At 45.4% G+C, this 21,432-nt stretch overlaps 1 long non-coding RNA gene across 1 annotated transcript; it reads right to left on the minus strand.

Moving 5' to 3' along the window:
• Window positions 1-19,472: 19,472 nt before the first annotated feature.
• Window positions 19,473-20,456, minus strand: LOC127330884 (uncharacterized). The gene is made up of 2 exons (XR_007869454.2): window positions 20,145-20,456; window positions 19,473-19,658 (listed from the first exon to the last, which is right to left on the minus strand). It is a non-coding gene; the product is annotated as an uncharacterized lncRNA (long non-coding RNA).
• Between the last annotated feature and the right edge of the window lie 976 nt (window positions 20,457-21,432).

Here is a 21,432-nt window from a genome sequence, read left to right on the forward strand (position 1 = left end):
AACTCGAAACAGAACTAAAGAATAAACGACAAGCTCTGAAAGATGAAGTGACGATGCGCGTTGGAAACGGATCCAAGGTCAATGTGATCGCAGTCGGCACACTTCCTCTACATCTACCTTCGGGATTGGTTTTAAGCCTAAATAATTGCTATTATGTACTGCGTTGAGCATGAACATTATATCTGGATCTTGTTTAATGCAAGACGGTTATTCATTCAAGTCTGAGAATAATGGTTGTTCTATTTTTATGAATAATATCTTTTATGGTCGAGCACCACAAAAGAATGGCTTATTTCTCGTTAGCTCTCGATAGTAGTGATACGCACATACATAACATTGATGCTAAGCGAATTAAACTTAATGATAATTCTACTTATATGTGGCAATCGCTCGTCTTGGTCATATTGGAGTGAAACGCATGAAGAAACTCCATACTGATGGATTACTTGAATCACTTGATTTTGAGTCACTTGATAGATGCGAAGCATGTCTAATGGGAAAAATGACAAAGACTCCATTTTCTGGTATGATGGAGCGAGCTACTGACTTATTGGAAATCATACATACCGATGTATGTGGACCAATGAGCGTAGCATCGCGGTGGTTATCGTTATGTTCTAACCTTCACAGATGATCTGAGTAGATATGGGTATATCTATTTCATGAAACATAAATCCGAAACTTTCGAGAAGTTTAAGGAATTTCAAAGTGAAGTAGAAAATCAACGTAACAAGAAGATCAAATTTCTACGATCTGATCGTGGAGGTGAATATCTGAGTTATGAGTTTGGCATGCATTTAAAGAAATGCGGAATACTTTCACAATTGACACCGCCGGAACACCTCAACGAAACGGTGTGTCCGACCGTCGTAATCGAACTGTCTTAGATATGGTTCGTAGTATGATGTCTCTTACTGATTTGCCGTTATCATTTTGGAGTTATGCATTAGAGACAGCCGCATTCACTTTAAATAAAGCACCATCAAAATCCGTAGAAACGACACCGTATGAATTATGGTTTAATAAGAAACCTAAGCTGTCGTTCCTGAAAGTTTGGGGTTGCGAAGCCTATGTAAAGAAGTTACAACCGGACAAGCTAGAACCCAAAGCGGAGAAATGCGTCTTCATAGGTTACCCTAAGGAAACTATAGGGTACACTTTCTATCACAGATCCGAAGGCAAAATCTTTGTTGCTAAGAACGGAACCTTTCTTGAGAAAGAATTTCTCACTAAAGAAGTATTTGGAAGAAAAGTAGAACTCGATGAGATTGATGAATCTATACTCGTTGATCAGAGTAGCGCAAGATCGGAAGTTGTACTGTACCGCCTACACCGGCAACGAGAGGAAGCTAATGATAATGATCATGAAACTTCGAACGAGGAAACTATCGAACCTCGCAGATCGACAAGGGAACGTGCCACTCCTGATTGGTATGATCCTTGTCTAAATGTCATGATTGTAGATAACAATGATGAGGACCTGCGACGTATGAAGAAGCGATGATGAGCCCAGATTCCAACAAATGGCAAGAAGCCATGAAATCCGAAATGGGATCCATGTATGATAACAAAGTATGGACTTTGGTAGACTTACCTGATAGCCGAAAGGCTGTCGAGAATAAATGGATCTTCAAGAGAAAAACAGATGCGATGGTAATATTCTTGTCTATAAAGCTCGACTTGTCGCAAAGGGTTTCCGACAAATTCAAGGAGTTGACTACGATGAGACTTTCTCACCTGTAGCGAAGCTAAAATCTGTGAGGATTTTGTTAGCAATAGCTGCATTTTTCGATTATGAGATTTGGCAGATGGATGTCAAAACGGCGTTCCTTAATGGAGACATTGAGGAAGAGTTGTATATGGTACAACCCAAAGGTTTTGTCGATCCTAAAAATGTCGACAAAGTATGCAAACTTCAGCGTTCAATCTATGGACTGAAGCAAGCATCAATATGTTGGAACCGACGCTTTGATAAGGTGATCAAAGACTTCGGGTTTATACGATGTCATGGAGAGGCCTGTATTTACAAGAAAGTGAGTGGGAGCTCTGTAGCATTCTGATATTATATGTAGATGACATATTATTGATCGGGAATGATATAGAACTATTAAGCAGTGTTAAGGGATATTTGAATAATAGTTTTTCAATGAAAGACCTTGGTGAAGCATCGTATATATTAGGCATCAAGATTTATAGAGATAGATCAAGACGCCTAATAGGGCTATCACAGAGTACATATCTGGACAAGATTCTAAAGAAGTTTAGAATGGACGAAAGTAAGAAAGGGTTCTTACCTATGTTACCAGGCAAGGTATTGAGTAAAACTCAAGGACCGGCTACGGCAGAAGAAAGAGAAAGGATGTGTAACATCCCCTATGCTTCGGCAGTAGGCTCTATTATGTATGCCATGCTATGTACAAGACCGGATATAGCACATCTTTGTTAGTTTGACTAGCAGATATCAAAGTGATCCAGGAATGGAACACTGGACAGCGGTCAAGAATATCCTGAAGTACTTGAAAAGAACTAAGGATATGTTTCTTTGTTATGGAGGTGACCAAGAGCTCGTTGTAACAAGTTACACCGATGCAAGTTGGAACAACGATCTGATGACTCTAAGTCACAATCTGGGTACGTGTTTATATTGAATGGTGCTGCGATGGCTGGGCAAGCTCGAAGCGGTGCACGGTGGCGAAGTCTTCAACAGAATCGAGTACATAGCGGCTTCAGAGGCTTCATCGAAGCGGTATGGATGAAGAGGTTCATTGTAGAGCTCGGTGTGGTTCCTAGTGCATTGGACCCATTAATCATTCTTGTGATAACATGGGTGCCATCGCCAATGCACAAGAGCCAAGGTCACACAAGAGGCTGAAGCATATCAAGCTGCGTTACCACTCGATTCGCGAGTACATCGAAGATGGAGAAGTAAAGATTTGCAAAGTACACACTGATCTGAATGTAGCAGATCCGTTGACTAAGGCTCTCCCTAGGGCAAAGCATGACCAACACCAGAATGCCATGGGTGTTAGGTATATTACAATGTAATCTAGATTATTGACTCTAGTGCAAGTGGGAAGCTGAAGGAGATATGCCCTAGAGGCAATAATAAAGTGGTTATTATTTATATCTTTATGTTTATGATAAATGTTTATATATCATGCTAGAATTGTATTAACCGAAACATTAGTACATGTGTGATATGTAGACAAACAAGAAGTCCCTAGTATGCCTCTTAAACTAGCTTGTTGATTAATAGATGATTAGTTTCATAATCATGAACATTGGATGTTATTAATAACAAGGTTATGTCATTGTGTGAATGATATAATGGACACACCCAATTAAGCATAGCATAAGATCTCGTCATTAAGTTATTTGCTATAAGCTTTCGATACATAGTTACCTAGTCCTTATGACCATGAGATCATGTAAATCACTTATACCGGAAAGGTACTTTGATTACACCAAACACCACTTTGCGTAAATGGGTGGCTATAAAGGTGGGATTAAGTATCCGGAAAGTATGAGTTGAGGCATATGGATCAACGGTGGGATTTGTCCATCCCGATGACGGATAGATATACTCTGGGCCCTCTCGGTGGAATGTCGTCTAATGTCTTGCAAGCATATGAATGAGTTCATAAGAGACCACATACCACGGTACGAGTAAAGAGTACTTGTCAGGAGACGAGGTTGAACAAGGTATAGAGTGATACCGAAGATCAAACCTCGGACAAGTAAAATATCGCGAGACAAAGGGAATTGGTAATGTATGTGAATGGTTCATTCGATCACTAAAGTCATCGTTGAATATGTGGGAGCCATTATGGATCTCCAGATCCCGCGCTTGGTTCTTGGTCGGAGTGAGTACTCAACCATGTCCACATAGGTCTCGAACCGTAGGGTGACACCCTGACAGGAGGATGTTGACATGGTAGTACTTGACTTATGGAATGGAGGTCGAATATTTGTTCGGAGTCCGGATGAGATCCGGACATCACGAGGAGTTCCGGAATGGTCCGGAGAATAAGATTCATATATAGGATGTCATTTTATGTGAAATAAAATGTCGCGGAAGGTTCTATGGAAGGTTCTAGAAGGTTCTAGAAAAGTCCGGAAGAAACCACCAAGGAAGGTGGAGTCCACAAGGGACTCCACCTCCATGGCCGGCCAGCCCTAGTGGGGGTGGAGTCCCAAGTGGACTCCACCATAGGGGGCCGGCCACCCCCCACATGGGAGGTGGGAATCCCACCTTTGGGTGGGAGTCCTAGTTGGGCTAGGTTTCCCCCCTCCTATGGAAGGTTTTGGTTTCGGGTCTTATTCGAAGACTTGGACACCAACACTTGGGATCCACCTATATAATGAGGGGCCAAGGGAGGGGGCCGGCGACCCCAAGACCATAGCTTGGCCGCCCCCCTTGAGTGGCCGGCCACCCCCTCCCAAACCCTAGCTTTGCTCCTCCACTTCATATTGCCCGCGTAGCTTAGCGAAGCTCCGCCGGACTTCTACACCGCCACCGACACCACGCCGTCGTGCTGTCGGATTCAAGAGGAGCTACTACTTCCGCTGCCCGCTGGAACGGGGAGGTGGACGTCGTCTTCATCAACAACCGAACGTGTGACCGAGTACGGAGGTGCTGCCCGTTCGTGGCGCCGGAACCGATCGTGATCAAGATCTTCTACGCGCTTTTGCAAGCGGCAAGTGATCGTCTACCGCAGCAACAAGAGCCTCATCTTGTAGGCTTTGGAATCTCTTCAAGGGTGAGACTCGATACCCCCTCGTTGCTACCGTCTTCTAGATTGCATCTTGGCTTGGATTGCGTGTTCGCCGTAGGAAAATTTTTGTTTTCTATGCAACGTTATCCTACACTATGATCATGATCTCTTGTAGATTGCGAAGTTAACTATTGCTATGATAGTATTGATGTGATCTATTCCTCCTACATATGCATGAAGGTGACAGTGTGCATGCTATGTTAGTACTTGGTTTAGTCGAATTGATCTATCTTACACTCTAAGGTTACTTAAATATGAACATTGAATTGTGGAGCTTGTTAACTCCGGCATTGAGGGTTCGTGTAATCCTACGCAATATGTTCATCATCCAACAAGAGTGTAGAGTATGCATTTATCTATTCTGTTATGTGATCAATGTTGAGAGTGTCCACTAGTGAAAGTCTAATCCCTAGGCCTTGTTCCTAAATACTGCTGCGTTACTACTGCTTGTTTACTGTTTCACTGTGTTACTACTGCTGCAATACTACCACCATCAACTACACGCCAGCAAGCTATTTTCTGGCACCATTGCTACTGCTCATATATATTCATACCACCTGTATTTCACTATCTCTTCGCCGAACTAGTGCACCTATTAGGTGTGTTGGGGACACAAGAGACTTCTTGCTTTGTGGTTGCAGGGTTGCATGAGAGGGATATCTTTGACCTCTTCCTCCCTGAGTTCGATAAACCTTGGGTGATCCATTTAAGGGAAAACTTGCTGCTGTTCTACAAACCTCTGCTCTTGGAGGCCCAACACTGTCTACAGGAAAAGGAGGGGGAAGTAGACATCAGGCCCTCACCGAACAATGGCTCCTCCGCGATGTTTATGCTGCCGGGACCGGCAGTTGTGCCCTCCTGTGTGTCAATGGGAGGTGGCTGGGGAGCCTGCTGTGTCGAAGGATATGGCAGGGTCGTCGGCATTGTCTGCGCGAAAGACGGAGGGGCCTGCACGGTGGACGGTGACTGCGCGCGCGCGGCCGACAAATCGTCGAACAGGTTGCGTGCACCGGCCATCGCAGCTGCTCCCAGGTTCTTGGGGCCTTTGGAGTTCGCCGGCGCACGGTTCAGGTCAATGGACGAAGGTGACGGCCCCGTCATGGACTCGCCCACCTCCGGTGACCCATCCCGTGACTGGTACGCCTGCCGCCCTGAATGCGCCCCCATTTCGTGCCCAAACGGGGTAGTCGGTGGGGCAGTTGACCTTGGAGGAAGGGGCCGGGTCACGGACGAGGCCGAGCTCCCCCCCGAGGCCGCGCCGGTGCCGGGGATGATCATGTGCTGGCCGAGCGCTGCGTGGCCGTAAAAGAGCATGGCCTGCGCCTGCTGGTCTTGAAGGAGAGTGGTCTTCGCGAGCGTTTGGAGTTCGAGGAGCTGCTCCGCTGCCCGCACCCGCTCCTCCTCGGCGGCGGCGGCCTTCTTCCGCAGATCACACGCCCTGCGCCGCTCCGCCCGCTTCTTGCTCTCCATCGCCCTCTGCTCCGCGGTGAGGTCGGGCTTCGCCTTCTTCGTCGGCGGCCCGGGCTCCACGACCACCGGAGCGTCCAGTTCAGGAGCCGCCTCCACGGCAGGAGCGGCAACGGCCGCGGGCAGTGCCTCCTCTAGGATGGTGGCGGTGGTGGCGGTGGCGGCGGCAGTCGCTTCGTCGGCCATCTCTAGGTTTTGGGAGTACAGTGGAGTGTTTCTGTTTTGGGAGGCAGACAGGCGGGCCAGGGGCGAACAAGGGGAGGACGCAAGCGACCAGCCTTTCGCGTCCGCGGCCACGCAAACTCGTCCAAGATTTGGGCCGGGTTTGGGTCGTCCCGGACGCCGCGGCCATCCGTTTTAGGGATGGGTCCGCGCGCTGGGCCACGTTTTTGTCCGTTTCGACCCATCCGGACGCGCGGGCGCGGGATGGGTCGCCCGGTTGGAGATGCCCTAAGACCACCTTCAACGGCGCTCCGTATTTCGGACACCAAATCAATTTGTGTTGATTCATTTGCATGGGTCCATGGACAGATGAGATATCCATGTCCATTTGCTGGGGTGGCAGTGCACCCAAGGGGCAACCACAAAAAATATTCAACATAATTTACATTAATTGGGCCCCAAAAGCTATCATTATAATTAAAAAAAAGTAAAACAGATGAATAATGGGCACGGTGTTGCCAGTAGGTTCTATTCCTCATCGATGACAATGAAGACCTGCGGTGGCGGCTATACATTGGCCATCATAGGAGGGGGAGGCGGTTGTTATGGAGTAGGCGGTGCCGTGGCGTGCTTCACCGACATTTGGATGGTCTCGTCGAGGCGTTCGTTTCAGCTCTTTTCCTACTCACTGAGGCCTTCAACTACCTCACTTTCTCGGCTGTTTTCTTGCGCTGTTTGGCACCTTCAGTTGCTTCATCCCACTTTGTGAGATCTTCCTGTCTAGAAAGCTCGATGCACACTGGTTCGCCTCCTCCTCCGTCAATGAGCCACATCGTCCTCCGATGGGTCCTGGCTTGTGAGGGCATGCCGGCAGCAGCGGCTAAACAAAATGCCCCCCCCCCCCCCCCCCCCCCCCTCTCATCCTCTCCTTGCAGGGATGTAAGGCCTATTTGACATAAATTTATGTAGCAATAATATGCACAGCTCAAATGGTCACCGTATCAAAAGAAAAAACTAAATTTAAATCAGTGTAGAATTAGCTGTGTATTTGGGCAACTAAAGGTCATCAAGATTTAGGAGTATTCATGACTGGTGTTACATACACGGAGAAAATCTATACATTATTTCCTAGCAAACATCAACTGTCGATAAAAGTATATGATTTTAAATATCTAGTGCGACTATATCTAGTCCTTTGAAATCATTCTATCTGCTGCTAGAAAGAGGGCATATAAATTTTTGTTCAATGTAAAATAATGTGAAGTTTGACGTGATTTGTAGAAAAAAAATATCAACTCCACAATAAGAAATATATATAGTTGTATTACATCTACATAGTAAATAATTGTTGATATTTATATATAAAGTTGATCAAATCTAAGTTCATATTTCCTCTTCAGTAGCATCGGTGACCAAAGGAGAGGATATTTAGTCCCTTCTCTTTTGTTTCGAATGTGGGTTACATGGATGGCGTCATCCATTGAAGTGGGCATTCGATTATGCCAGAATCTTCGTTTACCTTTATAAGATCTTCTTTGATTTATAGCATAGAGAAGGTAATAGAAATATGAATCTCGTAGTGTTGAGAAGTCATGTCTAATTTAGTTTTATGCGAAGATTGTTTACCTTTGATTGTGGTGAAGAAGTTTTCTATAAGGTCAACATCATTTTGTTTTCCTATAAAATTTTGATTCTTATGGGATCATTTCCTGTAGGATATTATTCTGTAAATCAAATGGTCTCTAGATAAAAAAAAAATGAGATTACAATCATGCACGCATCCTTTGAAAATTCTCTTAAGCAGAAATGACTTTAGAATGGAGCCATCCAAAAATGTGTTGCACATAGCTCTTCTCGCTTCTCCCCCAGATCCAGGGCCTCCCGGCCCCTCCCCTCTCTTCTCCGGCGGTCGCCGGCGTCGAGACGGGTGAGGGTCCCATCCCTGTATAGTAGTAGTATAGGTTTAGGTGACTAAGGTTCGATTTGCCTCCATGGCGTCTGGCTTCATGCCGTTCTGGTGTCTCCTTCTTGCGCTCGCGAGCAGCGTGAGGTGGATGCTGGTTCTTACTCCGCCCGGTGGTGGTTCCGGCGAAGACACCCCCAATAAGCTCGCCTCTCTCCTGGATCTCGAGGACCGGCCTCTATTTCTCTCTTCCCCCTACTGCCGTCATGGAGATGGGGGTGGTGGAAGGGCGAGATGGTGGCCTCGATTCTATCAGTTGGGCTGGAGCTCATCCTCGGCGACATCTGATATGGAGCTATGGCGCACGCTGCGATGCTGCAGCGGCTGCTCGCCGGTCTCCTCGCCGTCGAATCATCTGACCGAATGGCGGTCCCTTGAAGATTTCCTCCCAGCCCAGAGTTGGCTTGATGGGAGGCAGCCCATCTTCTTCCTGGCGTCCATGTCGTCTACTTCCTCGAGGTGTTGGAGGTGGTGGCACGGCGGCATCAACGCACCAAGTGGTCTCGTCCCCGGCAGCGTTGGTGTTGGCTCAGTGAAGAGGATGAAGTTTGGACCCGATTGCTTTTTCACTTTTCTCAGTAGGGTCCTTGTTGCAAAGTCCAGGGACTGGTTTGTATTTTTAGTTTCTTTGTGTCCTTTGTGGGGCTGTTTTGTAACTGTTGACCTTATCTAATACAGCAGCCTGGGTCCTTCTGGACCCATCTTTTGTTCAAAAAAAAAAAGTGTTGCACATAGTTTTTTTATTTTAAGATGAACTTTGACTGAGAAAATTGAGAACCAAAATTTTGGTTGTAGTGTACGTAATTAGTATTGTGGAATTGATAGTGAAGAAGGCGTTCTAATGATTCTAATTTCACATGAAATACTTCTCACTGGAAAATAATACTAGTATCATTTCCATTGTTGATGGAATCAACGCATGGATAGATTAAGGGAATCTCTCACCTGAAGAATATATGGCTTTCGATCAGTAAAAGAGAATATGCGCTCTCCTTGACATACTGCGAATTAGTCGGAATGGAGGGAGTATTTGTAACTCATGCAATCGAAGAAGACCCAAAGTCTCTTCGAAAATGACAGGACGAGTGACGTCTGTGAGCACGTGTCTCGAGATCCAAGCTAGCATCCCCATAACCTGTCGATCGCACCGGGCGCAGCATCGCTCATCGGCGCAAGGGACACCAGGAGGCCACCACCAGCCCGGAACATTTGCACCCCAAAAACCGGTGCCTGTTTATCAAAGAAAATCGATAGAGCCTCGGGCAGGAGAGAAGCTTGGCAGGCATGATTCGTCGCCCCAGTCTTTGGAGCGTACCGAAGCGAACAAAAGCAAAGGTCCCGGTTACTGTGCCTCGTGCTCAACGCCGCACCACTTGTCCTACGGAGTATGCCCTTTTGCAATTACCGTAGGACGCTAGGACTACCCACAGCCTGCTCGTACTTGCAGCGAGCATCACATGTTGCTCCTCCTATTTGGTTTATCTGCTTATCGTGTAACGCAGGAGATAAAGCCAATGCGGATATACGGAGTAGGAATTAAAAAACTCGAAGACGAGAGCGAATCCTCGACAAGACGGAGAACATTGTCCAAAACATGCCATTGATGATGTGGAGGGGGGGTCGTATATAGCTTGGGCATGAGTACGGCTCAACGTACTCCTAACACTAGTTTAGTCTAAACATCTTGTTGCATAGTTATCGGAGCACTAGTTTATGGTGACCGCAGTCATGGTTTGACCATCCTAAGCACGTGTCGCAGCTCGCCGTCCACACACACACACTAGCAACGACCTAGGCGATGATGCTTGTTACCTCTCCTACATAATTTACCGTGGGAAATCACTCGTCCCTAAGTATAACTTACACAAGTTAAGAGTTCTCAAATCGCATCACAGGCTACGAGCCATGCTACTTCTCCACACAGCGCCATGTTGCTCTGCCCGGTTCACGGCGTTTTCTTGCACTGCGCCACCAGTGTGGTGCAGTGCGGCGTCGCTGTCGATGGTGACTGGGCTCCTCTGCGGTCTGAGCCACCGCAAGCAGCGCAACAATGCCCCTCATCCACGAGATAAAACCCACCATCACCAGGACCCATCGATGCAACATCGTACCACCACTGACGGCCGTACCCAGCAGTACACTCCCTGAAATTGGATCGCGACATTCATGGTGCGCTTAAATATCTGCTGGAAATTCATCGGTCCAGTCTATCGAGATGCTCCATCGTTGCAAAGGCCGGAGCAACGCACACTTCCTGGAAATTCACTGTCCATCGATACACTTGGAGTTGCAGTGCCGGATCGAGCGTTTGAGATGAGAACCCCATCACGTGGCGCCGCTTTTTGACATATCTGTTTGTAATCGTGTCTCAAATAGAATTTTTTTTAAAAATAAACTCGAACAGAAAACCTTAAAACTTATTCAAATTTGTTATATATTACAGGGATTTGAATGAATTCGACTAAATTTGAAATAAAATAAATTAATGGCGTATGCAGTGGCCGGAGTGATTGTTTTAGTGAAGAAATTGTAGTCCCCTCGTCGGTGGGTGGCTTGACGCGAGGGTCGCCGGACCCGTCCTTCACCGCGCCGCTAGGACAAGCTTTGTTGTTGTCGTGTGCCAGGTCGACAAGCGACATGCCGCTGTCGCGGATGGAGAGGGCGATCACGTTCTCGATTTTGCCCTCCCACGCGAAGTGGTCGTTTAGCGATGACATGAACGCCGCGTTGAATCCCGGCATGTCGTCAGGGTCGTCGTTGCTTGCGATGAGGCGATGTTGGCGGAGGAGCGCCGCCATCTCATCCTCTTCCTCCTTCCCCTCCGGCTTGGGGACGAGGAGAGCGGCGCGGCCACGGGTACCCAGCTCGCGGATCGAGATGCCGACGCCGCTGGCACGCCTACGCTGGGGCGCTGGCGTCTAGTACTCCTCCATCACATCGCGCTTCAGCACATGGTAGGGGGCGACGCGGTAGGACAAGGACGATGGCGTCGAGTGCGTCGGACCTAAAGAAGAATAATGCGAGGTGGTCCCCCTCGAAAGCCAGCGCGATGGTGATGGCGACATGGACGGCGGCATCTCCAACCGGGGGTGCCGTTGCTAATTCCCTCGAGGATGGCGACGAGGATCCGCCCCGGCACACCCCAGAATCAGGCGTGCCCGTCCTTGTTCCAGGACGTCAGCAGCTTCGACGCTGCACATTTCTTCTTGGGGCGCACCAGTGTGGCCCAAAAAAACACCGGACCCGCACATGGCTATTAATTGGGGTCATTATGGGACCGACGGTGGAGATGCTCTGACGGCATCTTGATAGCTGTAAATAACAATGCTAATAAGAACTTTGATACGTTGGGACTCTAAGTACAGAGTGTTGTGTCAAGGGAGTGTCTTCCCCAAAAGGGTGACTCAAGGGTTTATATCGAACTCTCGGGAAACTGGATGGAAAAGTATTTCTCTTCTCTCTTCTTTAAGCAATCATACAAGTACGTAAATGCCTTGTGTCCCCAACTCCACCGTGTGGTTGTCAAGCACAAGGTTTCGCGTAAGTAAATAACACAAATAGTAAACTAAACTCGGAAATTCAATTCGGCTCCCGGGTGCATATGCTCCCTCTATCAAAAAATTATATTTCGAAATGTCGAAAAATTTTGAAAAAAATTTCTACATGTACATCTCCACAATATACGTACGTTCGTCAAGTTTCGCGAGGAACCAATATGTTTTGTGGTCTGTGTAAAAAAGAGAAAATTTATCTCCTGAAAAGCCTTATTTTCAGCATTGAATTTTGTCTTTTTTACACACGTCACACGACAAGTCGGATTTTTATGAAACAACTTTGTGAGCGTGTAGCACGTGAAGATGTACGTTCGAATTTTTCGTTTCAATTTTTTGAAATTTCAAAATGTATGTAACATGCATTTCAAAATAAAGGGAGCATATGCTCCCATGTGCCAAAACACCATTCCCACAACAAAGAGATTGATTTTTTTGGTGTTTTGGATGCAAATAAGAAAAGTAAATATTTTTGTATTTTCATAATAAAATAGTGCAGCTAATAGAAAACAATGTAAATGCAAGATAAAGGTGTTTTTTATGATAAAAAGTGGACCGGGGTTCATGGGTTCACTTAACTATTCTATCGTAAAGTGGTGGTAGACAAAAGGCAATTCATCAATGAGATATGAAGGTAGAAATCATATTATATATAAGATTAGGATTGATATAGACATCGCGTCCTAACATAGAGATGATGCAACACACCTCTCTTATGCTCCACAAGAATAAAACTTCATCAATCTTGTATTAAGAATTAACAGAGCATATCAATAAGTACTTTGACATGAAGTTTGAACATCAAATATGCTACCTTGAACAAACAAGATCACCATTGTTGTCACATGATGAACATAGCACATGCATTAATTTTATCCCCAGTGAGGTAGCAAAAAAAGGCAAAACCATAATAGATCATGAACGTATTGTCTCTATCCAATCACAAAAACCTTGCTACTCCATCTAACACACACATCACTCCATACACGCTCTTGCATAGATGTTGGATCAAAACATAAACTTAAGAACGGGTACATAATATGCATCCATCAGTACATCTCACAAATATAATACGATCAGATCTCATATAACAATATCATAGAACAACATCCCTCGAGTTTAGACTGAGTTTAGGATAAATTGAGTTCAAATTTTAATTGTTAAACTAACTAGGTGAACTCCCATTCAAAACAACATCCCTCGCGTTGCCTTAGTGATTACACGAACCAAATCCACTAGACCAAGTCCGATCATCATGAGATATGATGTAGCTTCAATGGCGAACATCAACATGTTCATCATATAATCTATATGATCCATGCTTCACCTTTCGGTTTGTCGTGTTCCGAGGCCATGTCTGTCTCGTTAAGTTAAACCTTAGTTCCCGCATGTGCAAATCTGGCTTCCATCCGTTATATGCACACGTTGAATCTATCACTCATCACGTGATGCTTCAAAACAAAGAGTCTTAGCAACGATACTAACTAAGGATGAACACTTCATTTTCTTGAGTTTTAGTGAGAGGGATCATCTTATAATGCTACCGTCATGATCTAAGCAATACAAGATGCATAAAAAGGATTAACATCACATGCAATTCATAATGTGATATGATATGGCACTTTAATCTTGCGCCTTTGATCTTCATCTCCATAGCACGGGCATGATCTCCGTCATCAACGGGCATGATCTACATCATCGTCGGCGGGGCGTCAAGGTCAATGGTGATGTCTTCATGGTTGTCCACCACTTGTAGCAACTATTACAACTACTTTGAAATAAAACTACTACATGGTGAATCAATATGAAATTAAAGACAACCATAAGGCTCCTGCCGGTTGCCACAGTACATTAAAGATCATCTCATACATCAAATATAATCACAATCTCATCATGGCCATATCACATCACCAACCCCTGCAAAACCAAGTTAGACGTCTCTAATTTTGTTTGCATATTTTACGTGGCTTAGGGCTTTCGAGTAATATCTGATCTACCTATGAACAAGAACCACAACGTTGATACAACTGTTGTTAAGCCACCAATTGTAAGTTGAATCTTAACTATGGTGAGAGAGGCAGACACCCGCAAAGCCACTTATACAATACAAGTTGCATCTCAAGCATGGACAAAGTATCATGAACGGGGTCATGTAAGGTTAGCCCGGGCCGCTTCATCTCACCATACCGCAAGATGCAAAGTACACAAGGGAAAGGCGACATCAAAAGAATCAACACCCACAAAACCATTGTGTTCTACTCGTGCAACCAATCTATGCATAGACACGGATCTGATACCACTGTAGGGGTTCGTATCATAGAAAACAAAAGAATTCCTACCGCAAGAACGAACAACAACCCAAGATCTAATCTACTAGTTGGTAGCAACGAGATGGGATCAACATACCCTCGAAGATCTCTAAGCGTTTAACGAGATGGATCTCGTGGATGATGTAGTCGATCACTTGCCGCTCTTAGAACGAGTAGAAGATCCCTATGGTGCTGCAATCGGGCAGCACCTCTGCACTCGATCACATGTACAGTGTTGATGAAGACATCCTCCTCCCCGTTCCAGCGGGCAGCGGACGTAGTAGATCCTCCTCGGAATCTCGGCAGCACGACGACGTGGTGACGGTGGTGGTGGAGATCTCCTGCAGGGCTTCGCCGTCGTCGTGCGAGAGAGAACTGGAGGAGGGTGGCACTACGGTTTGGGGTGAGAGGGGGTGGGGCGCCAGCCTTGGTTCCCTTGAGGTGGTGCGGCCAATGTGTGGCTGGTCCCTCTCCTCCTCTCAACTTTAACCCTAGATCCCAATCATACTCCCTCTAGGAGTCCTATTGGAAACTTGCCATAATACCAAAAGTCAAAACCTAGTCAAAGTGGGACTCTCCCCTTCTTCCTTGTGGTGTGGCCAGCCAAGGAGGTGGAGTCCACCACGGACTCCATCTTCCAACCTAGTGGGCTGGCTAGGACTGGTGGAGTCCCTGCCTTAGTGAAATATTCCGGACAATTCTAGAACCTTCCAAAAATACACCAGACCATTCCCAAACTTGGAATTTGACTTCCCATATATGAATATTATTCTCCGGACCATTCCGGAACTCCTCATGATGTCCTAGATCCCATCCGAGACTCTGAACAATATTCGAACTTCATACCATATTCCATATCTACTTAAAACGACATCAAACCTTAAGTGTGCCACCCTACGGTTCGCGAACTATGCATACATGATCGAGACACCCCTCCGATCAATAACCAATAGCAGGGCCTGGAGATCCATAATGGCTCCTACATATTCAATGATGACTTCGTGATCGAAAGAACCATTAACGTACGATACTGATTCCCTTTGCCGCGTGATACTTTACTTATCGGAGGAGGTTCGATCATCAGTATCTCCATACCTAGTTCAACCTCGTTACCGATAAGGACTCTTTACGCGTACCGTGATATGACATCCCTGACCTAGTCACATGCTTGCAAGCCAATTGGATTGCATTCTACCGAGAGGGCCCAGAATATATCTATCCATCATTTGGATGGATAAATCACACTCTTAATCCATGTGCTTCAAATCACACTTTCAGAACACTTAATGCCACCTTTATAACAACCCAATTATGAAGTGGTGTTTGATGTCATCAAAGCATCTATCCGGAGTGAGTGATTAACACGATCTCTTGGTCGAAGGATTAGGTTACTATGTATCTTAAAGCTTGTAGCAAAACGAACTTAATGACGAGATCATACGCTATGCTTAATATGGGTGTGTGTCCATCACATCATTTACTTAATGATGCGATCTTGTTATTAATAACATCGTATGTTCATGATCATGAATCCATGATCATCTATTCATAAACACGCTAGTTTAACAAGAGACTTAGTATGGACTCTTTTGTGTTTACAAAACATACAAGTATTAATGTTTCCGATTTATACAATTATAGCATGGGATGTAAACATTTATCGTATACACAAAGATATAATAATAACAACTTTATTATTGCCTATTGGACATATCTTCAACAGTCTTGGTGTGAGGCCACCAATTACATCAAGTGCAGCATGCTCGCCGCCAAAAGCGACGATTCCGAAGGGCTATGCTATCAGCCTAGGCGGGATATCTGTGCCGCCACTTCCCATCGACAAGGAATTCGATCGTGAGGTCTTTCGCAGCGGGCAGGAACAGGCCATGTGGCGCGACCCAAAGTACGACGCCTATAGCGGCTACTAGCCGCCGGCCCTATTTTCCGAGGAGCGAGAGATGATGACGAATTGTTTTTAGGCAAGCACCCAACACCAAATGGAAGAACATGGCGGAGCGGGGTCGTGTTCTAGTCAAGACTCGACCGCGCCGTTAAGGACGTCATCGAGAATGCCCGCAGCGTAGCCTTCGCTTGGTCAGCTACGGAGGTTCGCATTATCACCCTTGACTTTGCCGTGAAAGAATAGGGGTTGTCGGTGGCCTCCGGTGGCAGGAGCTCCCGAACAAGGCCACAAAGCCTTCGACGAGGAAGACTTTATGTTCCTTTATTTATTATATAGATTTCCTTTCTTCATTTTGCTTCATCATTTTTTCTATCAAAAGTTTTTTCGCCTTAAGTTAAAAAAACAAAATATGGTGATTTCCATCTTATGTGTTGGACCAGAGGATCTGCCTCTTAGACTAGTCATAGTGGAGAGGAACATTAGGCAGTAACATACACATATTACAACTCTGTATTATTATCTCCAAGGTGGTTAGTATCATAGGTGTAGTAACATAAAATGCTATATTTATTAAGTTGTAGACTTATCTTGCCTTGAAATGTGTGTGTGATGGTAACATAGCTAGTTAACACTATCATCTCTTTCCTCAATTAATAGCATGCCATATCACCAAAATGCTTAGTTGGCATTACATGTTGTTGATATTACTACCTATATTACTTCCCGCGTGTCGCATGGTTAACTTTGTGTTCGCGGTACTTGATACGTCTCCAACGTATCTATAATTTCTGATGTTCCATGCTAGTTTTATGACAATACCTACATGTTTTGCTCACACTTTATAATGATTTTATGCATTTTCCGGAACTAACCTATTAACAAGATGCTGAAGTGCCAGTTCCTGTTTTCTGTTGTTTTTGGTTTCAGAAAGGCTATTCGGGCAATATTCTCGGAATTCGACGAAACAAAGACCAAATATCTTATTTTCCCCGGAAAGTTCCAGAACACCGAAGGAGAGTCGGAGGCGGGTAGCAGGGGGCCCACACCATAAGGCGGCGCGGGTGGCCCCTGGCCGCGCCAGCCTATGGGGAGGGGGCCCCGTGGCTCCTCCGACTCCGCCTCTTCGCCTATATAACCCCTCGTGACCTAAAAACTCGACACCAATTGACGAAACTCCAGAAAGACTCCAGGGACGCCGCCGCCATCGCGAAACTCCGTTTCGGGGGATAGAAGTCTCTATTCCAGCACCCTGCCGGAACGGGGAATTGCTCCCGGAGTCACCTCCATCGACACCACCGCCATCTTCATCGCCATTGTTGTCTCCTATGATGAGGAGGGAGCAGTTCTCCCCCGAGGCTGAGAGCTCTACCGGTAGCTATATGGTTCATCTCTCGCTCCCATGTGATCTTTATGTGATCATGAGCTTTGTATCACTATTAATCTATGTGCTACTCTAGTGATGTTATTAAAGTATTCTATTCCTCCTCCATGATGTAATGTTGACAGTGTGTGCATCATGTAGTACTTGGCGTAGGTTATGATTGTAATCTCTTGTAGATTATGAAGTTAACTATTACTATGATAGTATTGATGCGATCTATTCCCCCTTTCATAGCTATTGTTGACAGTGTGTATGCTATATTAGTACTCGGTCTAAATTGCAACGGTCTATTATGCACTCTAGAGGTTACTTTAATATGAACTCCGGATGTTGTGGAGCTTGTTTACTCCGGCTTGAGGTGTGCTTTTATAGCCCTACACAATGAATGGTGTTTGTTATCCAACAAGAGAGTGTTTGAAGTAGCACCAGTGAAGAGAAGTTATTTATTTATGTGATCATTGTTGAGAGTGTCCACTAGTGAAAGTATGATCCCTAGGCCTTGTTTCTAAGCATTGAAACACTGTTTCCAACAAGTTCTGCTACATGTTCGCTTGCTGCCATTTTTATTTCAGATTGCAATTACTACTTACAATCATCCATATTACTTGTATTTCACTATCTCTTGCCGAACTTGTGCACCTATACATCTGACAAGTGTATTAGGTGTGTTGGGGACACAAGAGACTTCTTGTATCTTAATTGCAGGGTTGCTTGAGAGGGATATCTTTGACCTCTACCTCCCTGAGTTCGATAAACCTTGGGTGATTCACTTAAGGGAAACTTGCTGTTGTTCTACAAACCTCTGTTCTTGGAGGCCCAACACTGTCTACAGGAATAGAAGCGTGCGTAGACATCAAGCTATTTTCTGGCGCCGTTGCCGGGGAGGTAAGGTAAAAGGTATTCACATCCTCCGACTACTAAGCTATTTCCTAGCACTGTTGCCGGTGTGTGAGTGCTCGAAGCTATTTCCTTTAGATTCTGCAATTATATCTTTTTGTTTCTTGTTTACACTAGTTAGGCTTAATGGAAAACAACAAAAATATTAGAGATCTTTATAGTATTTATCTTGAGTTAGGACATGAGGTGTTTGAAGAGAAAATTAAAAAACCTATGGAACTTTATATGCATGTTAATGGCGATGTTATTAGTATGAATGCTTTGAACACCATTGTTGCTAATGCTATGGAAGAATTTAAGCTTGGGGAAGCTGGTTTTGATGAGCATGATATTTTTAGTCCCCCAAGCATGGAGGAGAAAATTTACTTTGATGATACTTTACCTCCTATATATGATGATTACAATGATGACTATCATATTTTCAGTCCACCTACTATTGAGGAGAAAATTAATTATGATTACAATATGCCTCCTATATATGATGATTATGGTGACGAGAATAATAATGATAGCTATTTTATTGAATTTGCTCCCACTACAATTAATAGTAATGACTATGCTTATGTGGAGAGTAATAATTTTATGCATGTAGCTCATGATAAGAATGTTTCATGTGATAGTTATATTGTTGAGTTTGTTCATGATGCTACTGGAAATCTTTATGAGAGAGGACAATATGGTTGTAGGGATTTTCATGTTACTAAAACACCTCTCTACATGCTGAAAATTTTGAAGTTACTTGTGTTTTATCTTCCTATGCTTGTCACTTTGTTCTACATGAATTTATTTGTGTACAAGACACTACTAGGGAAAGCCTTACCGCCGGCGTCCTGAAATGCCTTACCGCCGGCGCCTTCGCATTCGCCGGCGATCACCTCGCCGGTGGTAAGTGGTTACCGCCGGCACCTTCGGTTTCGCCAGCGGTAATGTGACGTTATCCCCGGCGCTTTCATGTACTCGCCTGCGGTATTTGTTACCACCGGCACCTCCCTACTCGCCAGCGGTATGTTGAATAGGATTTTAAAAAAGGAACGGAAATAAAAAAATGTATAGCACTCAACACATTGTTTAAAGCAATATATCACGCTCCAACGTCCGAACAAACATCCTGGTTACATTAACTTATAGTTGAACAATCAAATAGTAGTAAATTACAACTATTAAATTACAACTTTGTAAATAAACTTGCTCTATGCCCTCAAGGTACCCCAGGAAATGGTCGATGCCGCGTGTTGTCTTCTCTGCAACACCTGTTGACAAACCAATGTGTCTTATACATTTGAAGTAGTAATAACCAGAATATCACACAGTATCCTTGGATTCAATTCTCAACACCTGACAGTACACTTGGATATAACTCGTTTGTTAAGAAAACAAAATTAACATTCCCATAGTACTTGTCATTGGATTCAATTCTTAGCATATGCTGTCAATTAGAAAACGAAATGTAGATGTGTACATGTTTATATTACAGCTAGACCTACAACAATATTTGTGCTGCTTTGTCACACAACAACCAGGATAATTACACATCTAGCAAATCCATTATCTAAAGGAATAACTATCAGGTTTCACCAAAGCAATTAACAGATTTTTCCCACACCTAGCAAATCCATTATCTATGTCGTACACCCAAAGTGGTGCAGCAGCAAGGAATTCTCTTGGTACTGCACTAAGACGCAGATAAAGTTACAGAGATGAAATGAGATCCAGAGAGGTGGGTAAGGTGGTTGAACCTGAAGCAGGAGAGGACAGCGGCGAGCGGCGACGGGCTCATACCCCAGCGACTTGATCGAATGTCGGCGGAGTTGGTGTCGCTTGGGCAGAGATGTGGGGCTCCCGCCTCTATGCCGCGCCTTGGTTGCTCTTGCATCTGCGCCGGCGAGCTCATACCCCAGCGACTTGATCGAATGGCGGCGGAGTTGGTGTCGCCTAGGCAGAGATGTGGGGCTCCCGCCTCTATGCCGGCGCCTTGGTTGCTCTTGCATCTGCGCCGACCACGTCCTCGAGCTCGACGGCGGCAACCTTGTCCTCGATCCGAATGCAAGATTGCTGTCAAGTATTTAAAATTAAATACAAAAACAAAAATCTGCCTGGTATATATAGCAAGTGCCTGATAGGTTCGATGAGAGTGCTTATTGCTGCTTGTTATTGGTGCCTTACTCTATCAACCATCTAGAAAGCGTAATGGAAGTGCTCATGGGTCAAATTGCCGGGCTTAAGTGGGGCACATTGAACATCGTAATAAATTTCAGTTTCTGAAAAGCATAATGGAAGCCTAACGAGTAAAAATCTACAACCTACGGCCAGCACTCACGCAAATGCATAAAGGCAGGCAAATTAACATGAGTTCTAAGAAATAAGAAGGAAATTTAAGAGTACAAGTTACATCAGTTGCTCACCATGAACACTACATCTCATTCACAACAGCTCAAGCAACCGAATTAGTAAATATCTGGTCAACCTACATCGCCTCCGGGACCACAATCAACAAAGAATGCATACGCTAAAGCTATAATCTGCGCCACACAAAGAACACCGACATTTGGATAAGCCAAGGGAGATCTCTCTCGCCTCACCTCACCGCCAATTCACGCTCCAGAGAAAAAAAAAAAGCTTAGAACCGAGAGGCTAGTAAACGGAGGTGGGAGCCTCACCTCTTCCAGAGGTCGCGCTGGCCCTTGGCGGGGATGGAGCGCCAGAGGCGGTCCAACTGCGCGCAGAGGCCCTGGATCTACGCCACCACCCGCCGCACCTCCTTGGCGGCCGCCGGGTCCCCGCGCCGCCGCCCCCGACGAGCGGCGCTGATACGCGTTCAACACGCGTCCGTTGGGAACCCCAAGAGGAAGGTGTGATGCGTACAGCGGCAAGTTTCCCTCAGTATGAAACCAATGTTATCGAACCAGTAGGAGCCAAGAAGCACGTTGAAGGTTGATGGCGGCGGGATGTAGTGCGGCGCAACACCAGAGATTCCGGCGCCAACGTGGAACCTGCACAACACAACCAAAGTACTTTGCCCCAACG

This window comes from Lolium perenne, chromosome 2 (genome assembly GCF_019359855.2).
Source record: "Lolium perenne isolate Kyuss_39 chromosome 2, Kyuss_2.0, whole genome shotgun sequence".
Taxonomy (NCBI): Eukaryota; Viridiplantae; Streptophyta; class Magnoliopsida; order Poales; family Poaceae; genus Lolium; species Lolium perenne.